This window comes from Alosa alosa, chromosome 23 (assembly GCF_017589495.1).
Source record: "Alosa alosa isolate M-15738 ecotype Scorff River chromosome 23, AALO_Geno_1.1, whole genome shotgun sequence".
Lineage (NCBI taxonomy): Eukaryota > Metazoa > Chordata > Actinopteri > Clupeiformes > Clupeidae > Alosa > Alosa alosa.
Window position 1 is genome coordinate 5,206,513 of NC_063211.1, and position 14,369 is coordinate 5,220,881.

Here is a 14,369-nt window from a genome sequence, read left to right on the forward strand (position 1 = left end):
TGGTTGTTGAGATGGGCGCGTGCCAGACCACGGCTTCCTGAGGCCCCAGAACAAGTCCAGAGTGTAGACGCATGGATGGGGTCGGCGCACAAACCAGGAGTATGGAGAAGCATGGGCTGTCTGAGGACACTGTGTCTCACACACACAGGCCTGCTTGTGTGTGTGTGCGTGCATGTGCGTGCACGTGGGCGTGTGTGTGTATGTGTGTAGTTTGCATTACCTTGGTGTGTGTGTGTGTGTGTGTACTTAAATACACTATTTGTTCTACACAGGGTGCGATTTGTGTAAAGTAAAATGAAGGAACGATTCATAGCCTATTCATTTCATGGCTAATAATAGCCTATATTAATTTTGCCAACTTTGTAACATTTACCTTTAGCTTAGTTTTAGTTTACTGTTGTGTATGACTTTAAACAGCGAGATGTGCTCAGCTCCTCTACCTTTGCTGCCTCCATCCTTTCTGTATTTGTTATGTAAAATGTTGTATATGATGACACTGAAGTCTTGAGTTAGTGAATTGGCTAACAGTGTTAGTTGGTATACAAATAGCCTACACATTGCGCTACACGCTGCGTTGGCTGCGTGCATTCTCTCTCCTGCAGATTTGCGTTCAGTAGCCAAGTGCGTAATATTGTAAAAGTTGAAAAAATAAATGTGTTTATTGAAGCCTACAGAAAATAAATAGCTTACTGTCATACTGTCAGTTGATTGGCTACAGTGCAGTGAAGAGTTTGGAGAGTGAAGTTATACGGCAACTTGAAGTTTTATGAAAATAATTTACGAACCAGAACATAAAGACCATGAAGCTTCTATTTCTTGCAGCTGTTAAAACACCCGCTAGATAGTTTAAATACCCACCAACATTCGTTTTTGCTGTACAGATTATTTCTGTAAGTTATTTGTCTACTGGGCCTAGCCTACTGGCTGATTTATCAAACGAGTGCTTTCTCGTTCGTCCTCCGCAAACTACAGGTGTTTAAAGTAAGACGATATGCTGCTCTGAGCGCGTTTCATGTTTGGTTCAGCGCTGTTTTCCCTGCGGAAGTTCCCGCACTAAAATGTTACAATGTTTTCGTGTTCGATGACGTTCAGAAATATGCGCCGTCTGCCAAAAGGCTACTGAATAGCCTACTCTGATGTATTGACACTGAAGATCGCTAGATTTCAAGAGTTTAAGTAGGCTAGCAGTTAAGTTGCATTCATCGCTATCAAGGGGGGAAAATCCTTGTCCCCACCGGAGATAAAAATAATTTAGCAGAGGTAGGGATAGGAAAACCAGAGGTGGGGAAATCCTCACCATCCCCCCCTACAAATCGCACCCTGGTTCTACATCTGTATTTGTGTGTGGTGTATGTTGGCTCGATGTGTGTCTAAAGAAATATTTAAAAAGCTTAGAGCTAATCTTGTGACAACACTCACCGGACAAACACACATCCCATGCTTTAAATAAACCTGTGTGCGTGCGTGTGTGTGTGTGTGTGTGTGAGGGGTATGTGTATGTGCGTGTGCTTGTGTGTGTGCGTGTGGTGTGTGTGTGTGTGTGTGTATCTGTATAATGTCCTCGTGCGTGCCCAAGTACCAATCCAACTCTCTGGCAGTCCAGCACTTATTATTCTTAACCAGCTGATTCCAGAGCCCCAAATGTCTCTTCTACACCAACAAACACTAAGCTGCATTGGCTGTGGCCATCTACTGTACCTGTAGCCCACGCCATATAAATGGCTATCATGGCCATCTAATGTACCTGTAGCCCACGCCATATAAATGGCTATATCTATTATATCTATAGCTATTATCTATAGCTATTATACCTGTGGACATGTACAGTATTACACATGTAGGTATGGCCACTTATGCTGTTACAGCCGTGAGCATGTGTGTTGTTATTATAGCTGTGTGTGTGTGTGTGTGTGTGTGTGTGTGTATGTGTGTGTGTGTGTGTTGCTCTAATAGCTGGGAATGTCTGTGGGTATTATGGTCTGCCTGGCTCATCAGTGGAGCTTGTAACTCTGTTGCACATTCTGAAGGAGTGACAGGGGGTGAGCAGATCAATCACAGGTGTCTGATTAACTCAGCCTAGGGATAGCAATTGCCACTCCTCATACACACGCACACACATGCAGACAAGCATCTGCTCACATGTACACACATATAAACATTCACACATACAGACAGAACACACACATACACACACACACACACACACACACATACATACACGCTAGCCTAAGCTGAAGACATACATAAAACCAGGTGCACACACACACACACACACACACACACACACACACACACACACACACACACATACATACACGCTAGCCTAAGCTGAGGACATACATAAAACCAGGTGCACACACACACACATCTTCCATCCCCATTCCAGTCTCATGTGTGGCCCTCTTGCTTGGGAGGCTGAGCCTGTGGCGTACTCATGTAGATTGGCTTGTCAGTCAGGCCGTGTGGAACAGCACATAACACAAACACTGTAACGAGGGGCTTCCGATTGCTGTAATCACGCCTCTCCATCACAGCTGCACGGACGGCAGGTAAAATACCAGTCTGGGCCCAGCCTGACAGTACAGGAAATAGGGAGACAGATTCCCAGTCCCCGGCTAAGGTAGTCATTTACAAAGGTGAAATGGTTATGACACGGAGAGTACCGTAATTTCCCCCCCATCAAGTCCGTTTTAATTTTCTTTCTCTCCCCTCCTGTCTCTTTAAGGAGAAGGGCCGAGAGAGGCTGTTTAGGATGTGCCGGAAGGCTATAATTGAGGTTAACATCTCACTTGATTGAGGAGCGTCCAGCAACAGCAGCATTTTACCAGCCTGAAGCACGAGGTGTGTGTGTGTGTGTGTGTGTATGTGTATGTGTGTGTGTGTGTGTGTGTGTGTGTGTGTGTGTGTGTGTGTGTGTGTGTGTGTGTGTGTGTGTGTGTGTGTGTGTGTGTTTTTCTCCTCTGTTTGAGTGTTTCACAGCTGAGATGGGAGCACACGAGTTGGTCTTAGTCTCCTTTGTGTGTGTGTTTGTGTGTGTGTAGGAGTTGGTCTCCTCTGTGTGTTTGAGTGCTTGTTTGTTTGTTTGTTTGTGTCGCTACGGTGAGGGCATTTCTGTACCTGCCATGTTCCTTGTCATCAAAAGTCAAATCTATGAAGAAAGGTTTACAAATCACTAAATAGCATTCATGCAACACGACAGAGCAGGTGCAACACTAGCTATTGGGTAGAGCTACACCACTGTATAAATCATGAAGATTATTATTCAGGTGTACTATATTGCTTGTTGCAATGAACTCACACTTGAAGTGTAAACCAATAAACAGTCAATACCGCAGGTGTTGGTTGGTAGCAGGAACGTCTATGTGAAAACAACACCTGACCACCTCACACACTGCATTTAACGACTTGTTCTATTGGCAGCAAACAGGACGATTCACAGTCCTGCTTCCTCAGGTTTGCTCCAGTGTGCAGTGAACAGCTTTTTGTTTTCATTACGTAACACACACCAAGACACTATTAGCAAGGTGCTGACTTACGGTGATAAACGTAAAGATAAGAAGAGGATGTTGCACCCTCTGGCTCCAAATTTATTTATTTTTTATTAGATAACGTTTCAGCCGACACATATGGCAACACACCTGATAATCCTTCTGGTAATCCTGGATGACATGACCATCAATCTCCCTCCACAGGTTGTAAGATATCAACAGATCATGGTTCCTGAACAGCGAGTCCCAAACAGTGCTTTCTCTCTTGTGTACTGATGGATTATTATAGAGATGGTAGTCTTCCTACTCTGTGTTGTTAGTCCTTAACACCACAGGGGAGTGTTTTTGTCCACGGGCCCTGCTGTAACAGCCTGTTTACCCCTCTCCTCAACTTCCCATAATGCAGTGCGTGATTTTCCGCCTGTGGTCGGCTCCGAGGTTGTAATTATCCTTCTGATCGCAGTCGCTGGACAGCAGCAGTGGCCTGTAGAGACGTATCCGCTGGCGCAGGGCATCAGGAGAGCTCGCACAAAAGGACTTCGCAGGGCATCAGGAGAGCTCGCACAAAAGGACTTAACAATCTCATCCTCCTCACATGTCCACAGCGGCGTGAAGCCTCAAACCTGTCATCTTTTCCGACCTCACCACTCTGGGTGACACTTTTCTGATTGAACATTCTCCAGCCACCACCCGTTCTCACTACTCTAGCAGGACTACCAGTGCCATGGAGTACTGTTGGATTGAAATTCTATGAAGCTCACAGAATGGCTGAGATTATAATGGGTGAACTTAGGTGTGAATTGATAATCATGATGCAACACAGCAGAAAGGAAGACTGATATTAACCCCTTGTCAGTCTAAAGTAAAAGTAAATAACTGCAAAGAACTGTTTTGTTGTTGACTTGAGACCTCTTGGTTAAGTTAGTTTCACTTTGCCTATGAATTCAAATAATAAGTGAGTGCAGATGCATATAGGCTATACTCTGCTAGTCACACACAGGTTTTATTAAAGCAAGGTTTAGTGGAATCCCTGTGTTGCATACACGGTCTCGCGTGCAAGCAGATGTCAAAATACCGACAGCTGTTTGATGTTGAGCTGCTTGCTGTTAAAGGGAATGACAGATGTCACTCTCATTGGTTTAAAGGATGTTACACCCAAAACACACCCATTACTGATTAAGTTCTGATTACAGTAAGTCATGTAGGGCAGCGGTCCCCAACCACCGGGCCTAACCGGGCCATAGCCTACGACATGAGTTTTGTTTTTTAAAAATGCATGCAAACTAAACTCAATTTAATTCGCAATAATGTCACATTTTTACATGGCATAGGTCTACATGCAGTTGTTTGATTGCACGAATGTTTTGAAAATGCATTTTGCAAGGTCTATTTTCTTACGTCTGTCTGTCCCGCCTTCAACACTTTACATATTGCCTTCAGCGCTGCACAGCCTCGGGTCAGCTCACTGATCAGTTCTTGGCGAACGGTAGTGTCACACGAAGTTAGCTAAACTGCTAGAATGAGCAACTAAAAACAAGCATCTTTAGCAGGTCACTGGCCAGAGTGTTTGAGTTGCGAGAGCCGCTGCAGAGATTTCTTACAGAAAAAAAGTCACCGTTAGCTGCACGTTTTAGTGATGAGGACTGGGTGTCAAAACTCGCTTACCTGTGTGACATATTCGGGTTGCTTAATGACCTCAACCTGTCACTCCCGGGGAGAATGACGACTGTCTTTAAACTGGCAGATAAACTCGCTGCATTTAAAGCCAGGCTTGATTTGTGTCGACGAGTGGACCAGGGTGTATTTTGATATGTTCCAAACAGTAGTGGGGGTTTTGGGAGAGACTGAGGCAGGGCCCTTTCTCTCGGAGGTGGTGCGCGATCACCTTGTTGCGCTTTCAAATGAGTTTGAGCATTACTTCCCATCCTCCAAAGATCCACGGCAAACCAATGGGTCCGCAACCCATTTGTCAATATCCCGAATAGTCCTAACTTGTCAGCGCAGGAGGAAGAGCAATTGATCGAAATTGCAAATGGTGGTCTTAAGAGTGTGTATGAGGAAACCTCTCTGGCGGGTTTTTGGATCAAAACCAAAGCAGAATATCCCGAGATAGCCGTAAAAGCGCTGAAAACGTGCTACCATTTCCCACCACATATCTATGCGAGGCCGGGTTTTCGGCAATGACTGCAACTAAGACCAAATTGCGCAATCGACTGGACATTTCAAACACACTGAGGGTGTCACTATCTTCCATCACCCCCAGAAGGTACCTTCTTGTTGCAGGGAAACAAGCACAGGGCTCCCACTGATTATATTCATAATGTTTAGTTCCCATGTTTTGTTCCCATATTTTGTTAAGCATGCATGTTCACACTTGATAGATGTAGCTTCAAGTTGTTCAATATTCATAGTTAATATTGTTCAATTTTCACTTCTTCAAGTTCACGTTTTTTTGAAAGAGTTTGTTACCTTCACTGTTCATACATAACTGGAGCTAGTTCTTTTCAAGTAATGCATGCACAACACATATGGAACATGGAACCCCCGAACCACCACCCCCCGGTCCGTGAAAAAAAAAATGGGAATCAAACCGGTCCATGGTACATAAAAGGTTGGGGACCCCTGATGTAGGGTATCGAAAGAGAATTGACCACCTCCGACTGGTAAAACAGGAGCATGCTATTTAGCAGTAGCTAACACCTGGCATCAGGCACTGAGATAGATAGATAGATAGATACTTTATTGATCCCCAGGGGAAATTTAAAATGTGATTTGCACTTAATTACAAACACGGCTACATTGTGGAGACATTGGCTTATTACACACAAAGTAGAGAAGGGCATATACCCTCTTACAGTATCTAACTGGGGTAGACATTAAAAAAGCTAATTTACCAAAAAGTTGGCATGTTCCTTTAGGTGTGCAGTCCAATGTCTCCAGAGCCAGCTCAAAATCCACGCTGGCCAACCGAGAATAATATGAGATAGTGACCCATGCAAACACACTATTATGATGTGCTGTTCAAGTTGCACACCCTTAAAGTTAGGCTTAGACTAAAGGCTGTGATATGCTCCTCTGTCACATTTGCACGTGTGGAAGACGTCCGTCATTTTTGACGCTTACACAAAGCATACTCCAATTTCTGTTGTCCAGAATGCGCGTTAGATCATTAAGGTTAGCGCCTGCGCACTACGGATTAACTGTGATAATCTGCCCCACCAACTGGGGGTGGTAGGACGAGCCTGAAAGTAGGACATAACCACCAAAGAAGCCTGAAACGCCTGAAGAAAAGAAGGTGAGATGTGGTGCACTGAACGAAGGAAGAGCCAGTGAAGGAGTGTTCCACACGTGTGTGCAAGAGATGCGGCTGTTAGATGAGGAGAAGCTTGAGTACTTTCGCCTGTCTGCTGGGAAGTTTGATAAGTTGGCCCATCGCATCGCTCCATTTATCATCCACCAGAACACACACAGCCCACCTGTTGGTATAGCTGAGAGACTTGCTTATAGCTTACTTGCTTATTAGGCTACTTATGTGACTCGGTGCCGTGAGGGCAGCTTGGGCAGCAATGTTGGTGCGATACAAAGTAAAGACATTTTTCTAAACACAGCAGTGCCCTGGTAAGAAAGAGTTGTGCGTACAGAATCTGTGTCTTCAATTAAATTTGTATTGAGTCTTCACACCTGCCTCATACCAAAAAGTATGAACCAAAAACCTGTAATTATGACATGTCAATAAAAGTTTTGAAGTAGCCTAACTCTTTGTGTTCATAATGTTAATGTATCACTGTGATAATCGGTGCATCTAGAGCGAGAGGTAGCCTAGGTTACATTCCTTCAATTATTATTATGATAACGCATTATCCGGTGTTGACAGGCGAGTTTCGAGATTTGAGTTCAGCATTGTTCAGGAGTAGGTGATAATGAGTGCACCTGGGAGAGGTAGGCTACATTCCTTTTATTATTATCATTATTGATAACGCATTATATACGGAACAGGCGAGAATGCATCTCGATCAACAAGTGTTACTGGGTTTCGCCAGAGCCTTGTAGATAGATACATTTATATGGTTCTGGGTTTTGCGATTTGATTTCAGCATTGTTCAGTAATAGGTGCTAGGCTACACTCATTTTTAAAAGATGCATTTAATCCAAAGTCATGTCAGCTCTCTATGCAGGGAGTAGGGCTGTCACTTTTTATTCGAACATGACGTGAAATATTCGTAGTCGAACTATAAATAAACTATTCGGTTTTTAGTGCTGTGTAGCGCATTTCTACAGTCTATGATTAGTTTGCTTTTTATTTTATTGTTTGCCATCTCATCCAGTGCTCTATGATCCAGTGCTCATGACCAAATCAAGCCAATAATAGCCAGTAGCCTAGCCACAATAATGACTGGTGCCAGAGCCCATGCAGCCACCCTGTTTCGAAAATGGAAGATAACGCACAGAATGGCCAGCCTGAGTGGACAATTACGTCCCCAACTCATCTAAAATGTGATGTCTTGAAATACTTCTATGGTTCTACACCATAGATGGTAAAGTAACCGTTAAAGATAATGTTAAAGAATCTGTATCTGTGGATTGTGGCTTTACATCGGTCGAAGTTGACTCCATATAGTGGTGTTTCATGTAACTTGATAGCCAGGCAAGCTGAGGTCAGGTGCTCTGCTCAATCGTCGTTATGGTAACCAAACAAGTCTTCTTCTGTCTAGGTTTGTCTAAGTTTTTCTAGGTTTTTGTCTAGGTTTTAAGTGTTGTTCTTCTATGTGGTCCACCTACTGGAGGGGAGTGTTTACAGCAGTTCCGTTTCACACATGCGCAGTCTACGCGTCAAAGTGACGCGCGGTCTTAAATTTCGGTCGACTCAAAAACGTGACGCATGCCGTAAAAATGACGCAATTCTCGCCACGCGCTCACCAGTGCCGCGCGCACGGGACGCAGGGGCTTACCATTGCCTTAACACTTTCATTTTATACATTTCATTTTATGAAATGCTCTAAATAAACTGTTGTCTTGATCAATAACAGCAAGAGAGATAAAACCATTGCTTGATATCCCTCATAAACTGGTTTGCTATGTGAATATAGTGAACATCGGAATACATATTCAAAAACCCTGTTCATTTAACCAATTAAGAATATAACCACAATAGCCTTTCTGAGATATTGTGCAGGACACCTTGTGGCAGTGTCAGTGTTCCAACTAAAACACATGAAATCATACCAGACACCTCGACTTGCACCATTTTCTGCAGACAGTCTCAACATCAACTCCCCCTCCCAAACAACTCTCTGTGTTCAAAGCTTCCTGCACCCACATACAGACACACACACACACACACACACACACACACACACACACAGACACAGACAGACACACACACACACACACACACACACACACAGACACACACACACACACACGGACACACACACATCCTCTAGAGCAGCAGGAGTCCAAATCAAGCTGATTTTCCTCTTTGATTTGGATGGAGAGAGCTGCTCAGATTGGATTTCACAAAAAGTGTGTGTGTGTGTGTGTGTGTGTGTGTGTGTGTGTGTGTGTGTGTGTGTGTGTGTGTGGGAGGCGAGGGGAGACGGCAGGGCTGTTTTGCATATCCTAACGCAAAGAGGAGAAACAGGAAAGCAAATGGAGCCTCCATCCCCCCACCTCCCCTCCTCCAGTCTCCTCTGCCCCTCCGCCACGCCACACACACCTTGTGTGTGTGTGTGTGTGTGTGTGTGTGTGCGTCTCCTCTCTGCCCCTCCACCACGCCACACACACGGCGCGGACGCAGAGACAATAGCAGGAGAGCCACATCAGCCACATTTCCATTTGTCCAGGGGAGACTGCATCCAACATCTCATCCCACAGTGTGTGTGTGTGTGTGTGTGTGTGTGTGTGTGTGTCTGACATTAGAATATTAACTCCGCTTACATTTTAAAATCTAAACCTGAAATTGTAATTTGTCGTTACAAATTGGATCAGTTCATATTCTAATGGAGGAATAGCTTTCAGAGAAATCTCAGAGAGTGGTGTTTCTCTCTCGCTCTCTCTCTCTCCCTCTAGCACTCTGTCTCTCTCTCTCTCTCTCTCTCTCTCTCTCTCTCTCCCTCTCCCTCTCTCTCCCTATCTCTCTCTCTCCCTCTCTCTTGCTATATGCAGGTGGGGAGATAATGTAAATGGATTTTTTCTTTTTTTTTCTTTCTCTCGCTCAGATTGCATACACCTGACAGTAGCACCCCAGTGTGTAATCAGAATGCCGAGTGTTTTGTATATCTGTGTGTGTGTGTGTGTGTGTGTGTGTGTGTGTGTGTGTGTGTGTGTGTGTTGTGTGTGCATGTTTGTGTGTGTCTGTGTGTGTGTATTTGTGCTGTATGTGTGTGTGTGTAAGTGTGTGTGTGTGTATGTGTGTGTGTGTGTTGTGTGTGCATTTGTATTTTCAAATGTTCAGTGCACCAAGACACAACACTGGCACGCACGGTGGAGAGATGAAGTGACCACGGTGGGGTCTGCGCTTTTTAATTTGTTCTGCCCGGCGAAGTTGCTTAATGCAACACACCTGCTATCTCCATGCCATCATTAGCCTCCCCAGCCCACCGCAAAGGTCAGGGATAAATTGCCATCAGGCATAGAGGAGATGGAGCGCGATGGTGTGTGTGTGTGTGTGTGTGTGTGTGTGTGTGTGTGTGTGTGCGGTCCCATTCCTGACGAGTACTAATGCGCCGCTGATGAGTGGGCGTGTGGTGGCGAAGCGGAGGGAGCAGGGCATCATGGGAAAGGAGAGAGCACTTCAGACGGGAGGCCAACCTGCCTCCGATTGCTCAGAGCTGGCACGCACAACCCCTCAAACAACCACAAGAACAACAACAAGCTTCCAGTGAATGGACCGAGCTGCGCCGATACCACGCCGCACGCTTTGACATGTAGTGTGGAAGGCACCGCGTTTTATGGATGTGGCATCAGAGAAAGCAATCACAACATGCAGAGGACGTGTTTGGGTTATAAACATCACAGCTGTGGCTACAGATGAAAATATACATGCTCATTGACAAAAGCATCCGAATATATTCCACTCCAACAGTGTTATTTTCCACTCCAACAGTGTTATACACAGCTACTTGTACAGCAACCACCACTGTTTTTTCTCTCTTTCTCTCTCTCTGTCTCTCTCTCTCTCACACACACACGCACATAGTACAGCTAGTCATACCTGCACCATGGTAATTAATTGCTGTGGTATTTAGGAGCATTCAAGTAGACAAATATGACAGAGACAGGGCTAATTAGGAAGCGTGTTCAAGCTACATTAACTTCTGTAGCTATTGCTCCACTCTGCTTCCAGTGGGCTAGTGACAAACACAAGCACAGGGACTGCTCCTCATGGGGCCGGCAGATATTAATAAAAGGAATGGGAGATTGTGTTTATTGTTTTATATAATTGCAAATGAATTTCAATTATCTGCTGTGTCACCTTCTTAAGTGTATGCCGTGCTTCTGTTTGGGCTCGCTGGGAGTGAACTGCTGACAGTTCACAACAAGCTACAGCACTATGGGAACTATGTAAAGGGTGGCGGTGGTTTGATTCATTGATTTTGTGTGTGTGTGTGGGTGTGTGTGTGTGTGTGTGTGTGTGTGTGTGGTCTTCAGTAGAAAAGGAAGATACTGCATTACTATGTCACTGCACAATGTGAAAACAATGAATAAAGCTGTTTGCGTTTAAATTTTATAATGTTTGCAATACCAAATATTGTGTATGCAGCCTACATTTACTTTAACAATGTGCATCAATTAAGGTAATTTGGAATTACACACTGAAGCAAACCACAGCTATGAAAGAACTAACTGAACTTGAGGTTAACTAGCAAAAAGAATAGCTATTTCCTCAAAGCAGACATTATGAATAATAACTTTTCATTGCATAAGCACCCATAGTTTCAGCTAGCCAGGCAAAAAATAGTAAAAAGGAAGCAATAAATTACTTACATGATATGCATGAACAAACCCAAGTAGCCCACTTGGGGAAATGATTCTGGGGGCTGCACTTACTGTTTTACAGGCTAGTAATGTTCTAATGTTAAAACCAGTGTGATTTGACTTGACTTACAGTGATAATAAACAGGTTCATGTGATGTATTCCTCTCCCAATGACTTGAATGGTAAAGAGGCCTTACAGGAGGCATTACTCGTGTATTTTGGCTATGTATTCGGTGACATCATGTTAGAAAAGCTATTGTCACATTTTCTTGACATTTTTGACACAGAACACAAAACTACCGCTTGTGGGAGTGCCAGATGTGCTGAAATAGCTGAAAACACTAAGCTAACGTTAGATCGGATAGATAATGTTGCTTTAAACATTACAGAGCAGCAATTGCCATCTTTTTAAAACATTGACCTGTCCTCAGTCCCAACAGTAGATCTCACAGATCGCAGATGCAGATTGCAGATTCATTTGCCACCTCCTCTAGCTAATGTAAACCCAGCAGTCTATCCAGATGTGTTGAGGCTCAAGGCTTCCCATGTGCCCATATGCACATCTTTATTTTGTTCTGTTGAGAGAGAGAGAGCATGCGAGAGAGAGAGAGAGAGTTAGAGAGAGAGAAAGAGAACTGGGCATTTCATCATCTGATGGTGGTGACGACATAATCCTGGGGAAGACAGATAGATAATTCTCCCTCTAAATCTATTTTATCTAGTGAAAGGAGTGGACTTATTTATAAGTTGGATATGTTGTTTATATGTGTTTATTAGGGTAAAAAAACAAACAATGGTTCAGTCAATTAGGCACCCATCACTGGAGTTGGTCTCAGTCACTCTTCATCTCTGACCCTTTATTGAGCCACTTATCCCATTAAATGGATGGGAGAGTCACACATACACAGTCATGCACAGGGAGACACAGAGAGAGGCAAACACATCAACACACACGCACACCCACACACACACACACACAAATCAGTAGAAGTCAAGAACCAAGAGAAGCCCTTAAAAGTTAACATGTTTCCCAAACTGCCGACAGTAATTGTGTTCCTTGTGGGTGCATCACATTAATGCTTTGCTCATGCAGAGGTGTGAAGTCTCTAGTGGAAAATTCAAAACAAGTGGGTGTTTAACAAGTAGACCCGGAAGCACACACACACACACACACACACACACACACACACACACACACACACGCGCGCAGCAGCAGCAGCAGTGAGGTGGGAGAGAGCCAGGTGGACCCAGTGAGGGGGCCCAGGCAGCGGTCAACATTTACCTGTCAACAGATTCACCGGCGCCGCCACGCGGACAGGGGGAGATGGGTCCAAGTGTCCCGCCACAGGAGTGCGTAAATAAAGCAAAGCGCCCCCTTACGCAGGGGTCAGAGCACCGAGCACACACAGAGCAAACCCGTCTGGCCCAGTGAACCTGCATCATAGTCAGCGTGTGAGATACTGACCGCACTACTGGCTACCTAAAGTAGGCTACGATGGGGGCGAACGCCGTGAATCTGCATCATCATATACCGACCGCGCTGCTAGCTACCTAAAGTAGGCTACGATGGGGGCGAACGCCCTGAATCTGCATCATCATATACCGACCGCGCTGCTAGCTACCTAAAGTAGGCTACGATGGGGGCGAACGCCGTGAATCTGCATCATCATATACCGACCGCGCTACTAGCTACCCTAAAGTAGGCTACGATGGGGGCGAACGCCCTGAATCTGCATCATCATATACCGACCGCGCTGCTAGCTAACCTAAAGTAGGCTACGATGGGGGCGAACAACGTGAATCTGCATCATCATATACCGACCGCGCTGCTAGCTACCTAAAGTAGGCTACGATGGGGGCGAACAACGTGAATCTGCATCATCATATACCGACCGCGCTGCTAGCTACCTAAAGTAGGCTACGATGGGGGCGAACGCCGTGAATCTGCATCATAGTCAGCATGTGAGATACCGACCGCGCTGCTAGCTACCTAAAGTAGACTATGATAGGGGTGAACGCCGTGAATCTGAATCATAGTCAGCATGTGAGATACCGACCACGCTGCTACCTAAAGTAGGCTACGATGGGGGCGAATAATAAAAATCACTTGCTCATCTGTGCTACCTGTCCAGCAGATCTAGACGATGACTGACAGAGGAGTAAAGAGATGAAGACAGAGAGAGTGATAGATAGCTGTCTGGTGGACACCTTCATTGCATCAAATTACAGTTGACACACATGGTGATGTGATTGGAGAACACTTGTCATGGCATGTTGCCCAAGCACACTCGCTGATAACAATTATGATTCTTACTGTTTCCGTCATCATTGCTTTCTAACTAGCCCCTGGTACAGATGACCACTTGTGTAGGCATGCTGGAGTCACATGATCCTGGTTGATTGAGTGTCTGTCAAAACAGAGTAAACAAAACATTTTATTTGCTGGACAAGGGGAGAGTAGAGGAGCGTTGGACAAGGGATGCTGCTGCTGCTACTGCTGCTGCAGTGTGATTACTGCCAGCCAATCATGTGCAGAGATTCAGGCAGGCAGGCAGGCATTCGGGCGGGAGAGGGGGCTTGTGGGAGATGACAGAGGGGCCACAGTGTCACCAGAGGAGGGGGTTGGAGTGACAGGACACCCCTGACAAAAACTTCAGTGGGCACGCCCCTGGAATACGAAAAGAAACAGACAGACAGGCGGACAGAGAAAGGGAAGAAAGAGTGAAAGGACAGAAGTACGTCTGCGCTGAAGGAGAGAAAGGAGGTTTTTTTTTTTGAAGATGGCAGATAAGAGGACCGAGAGACTCCTGATCCCTCGCAAAGGGGAGGAGGAGTCCAGTGTGGCAGCTCGATAAGAGCCTTAGCTGAGGGCCCTGTCGCCGCAGCGACCGCTCAAGGGCCAGC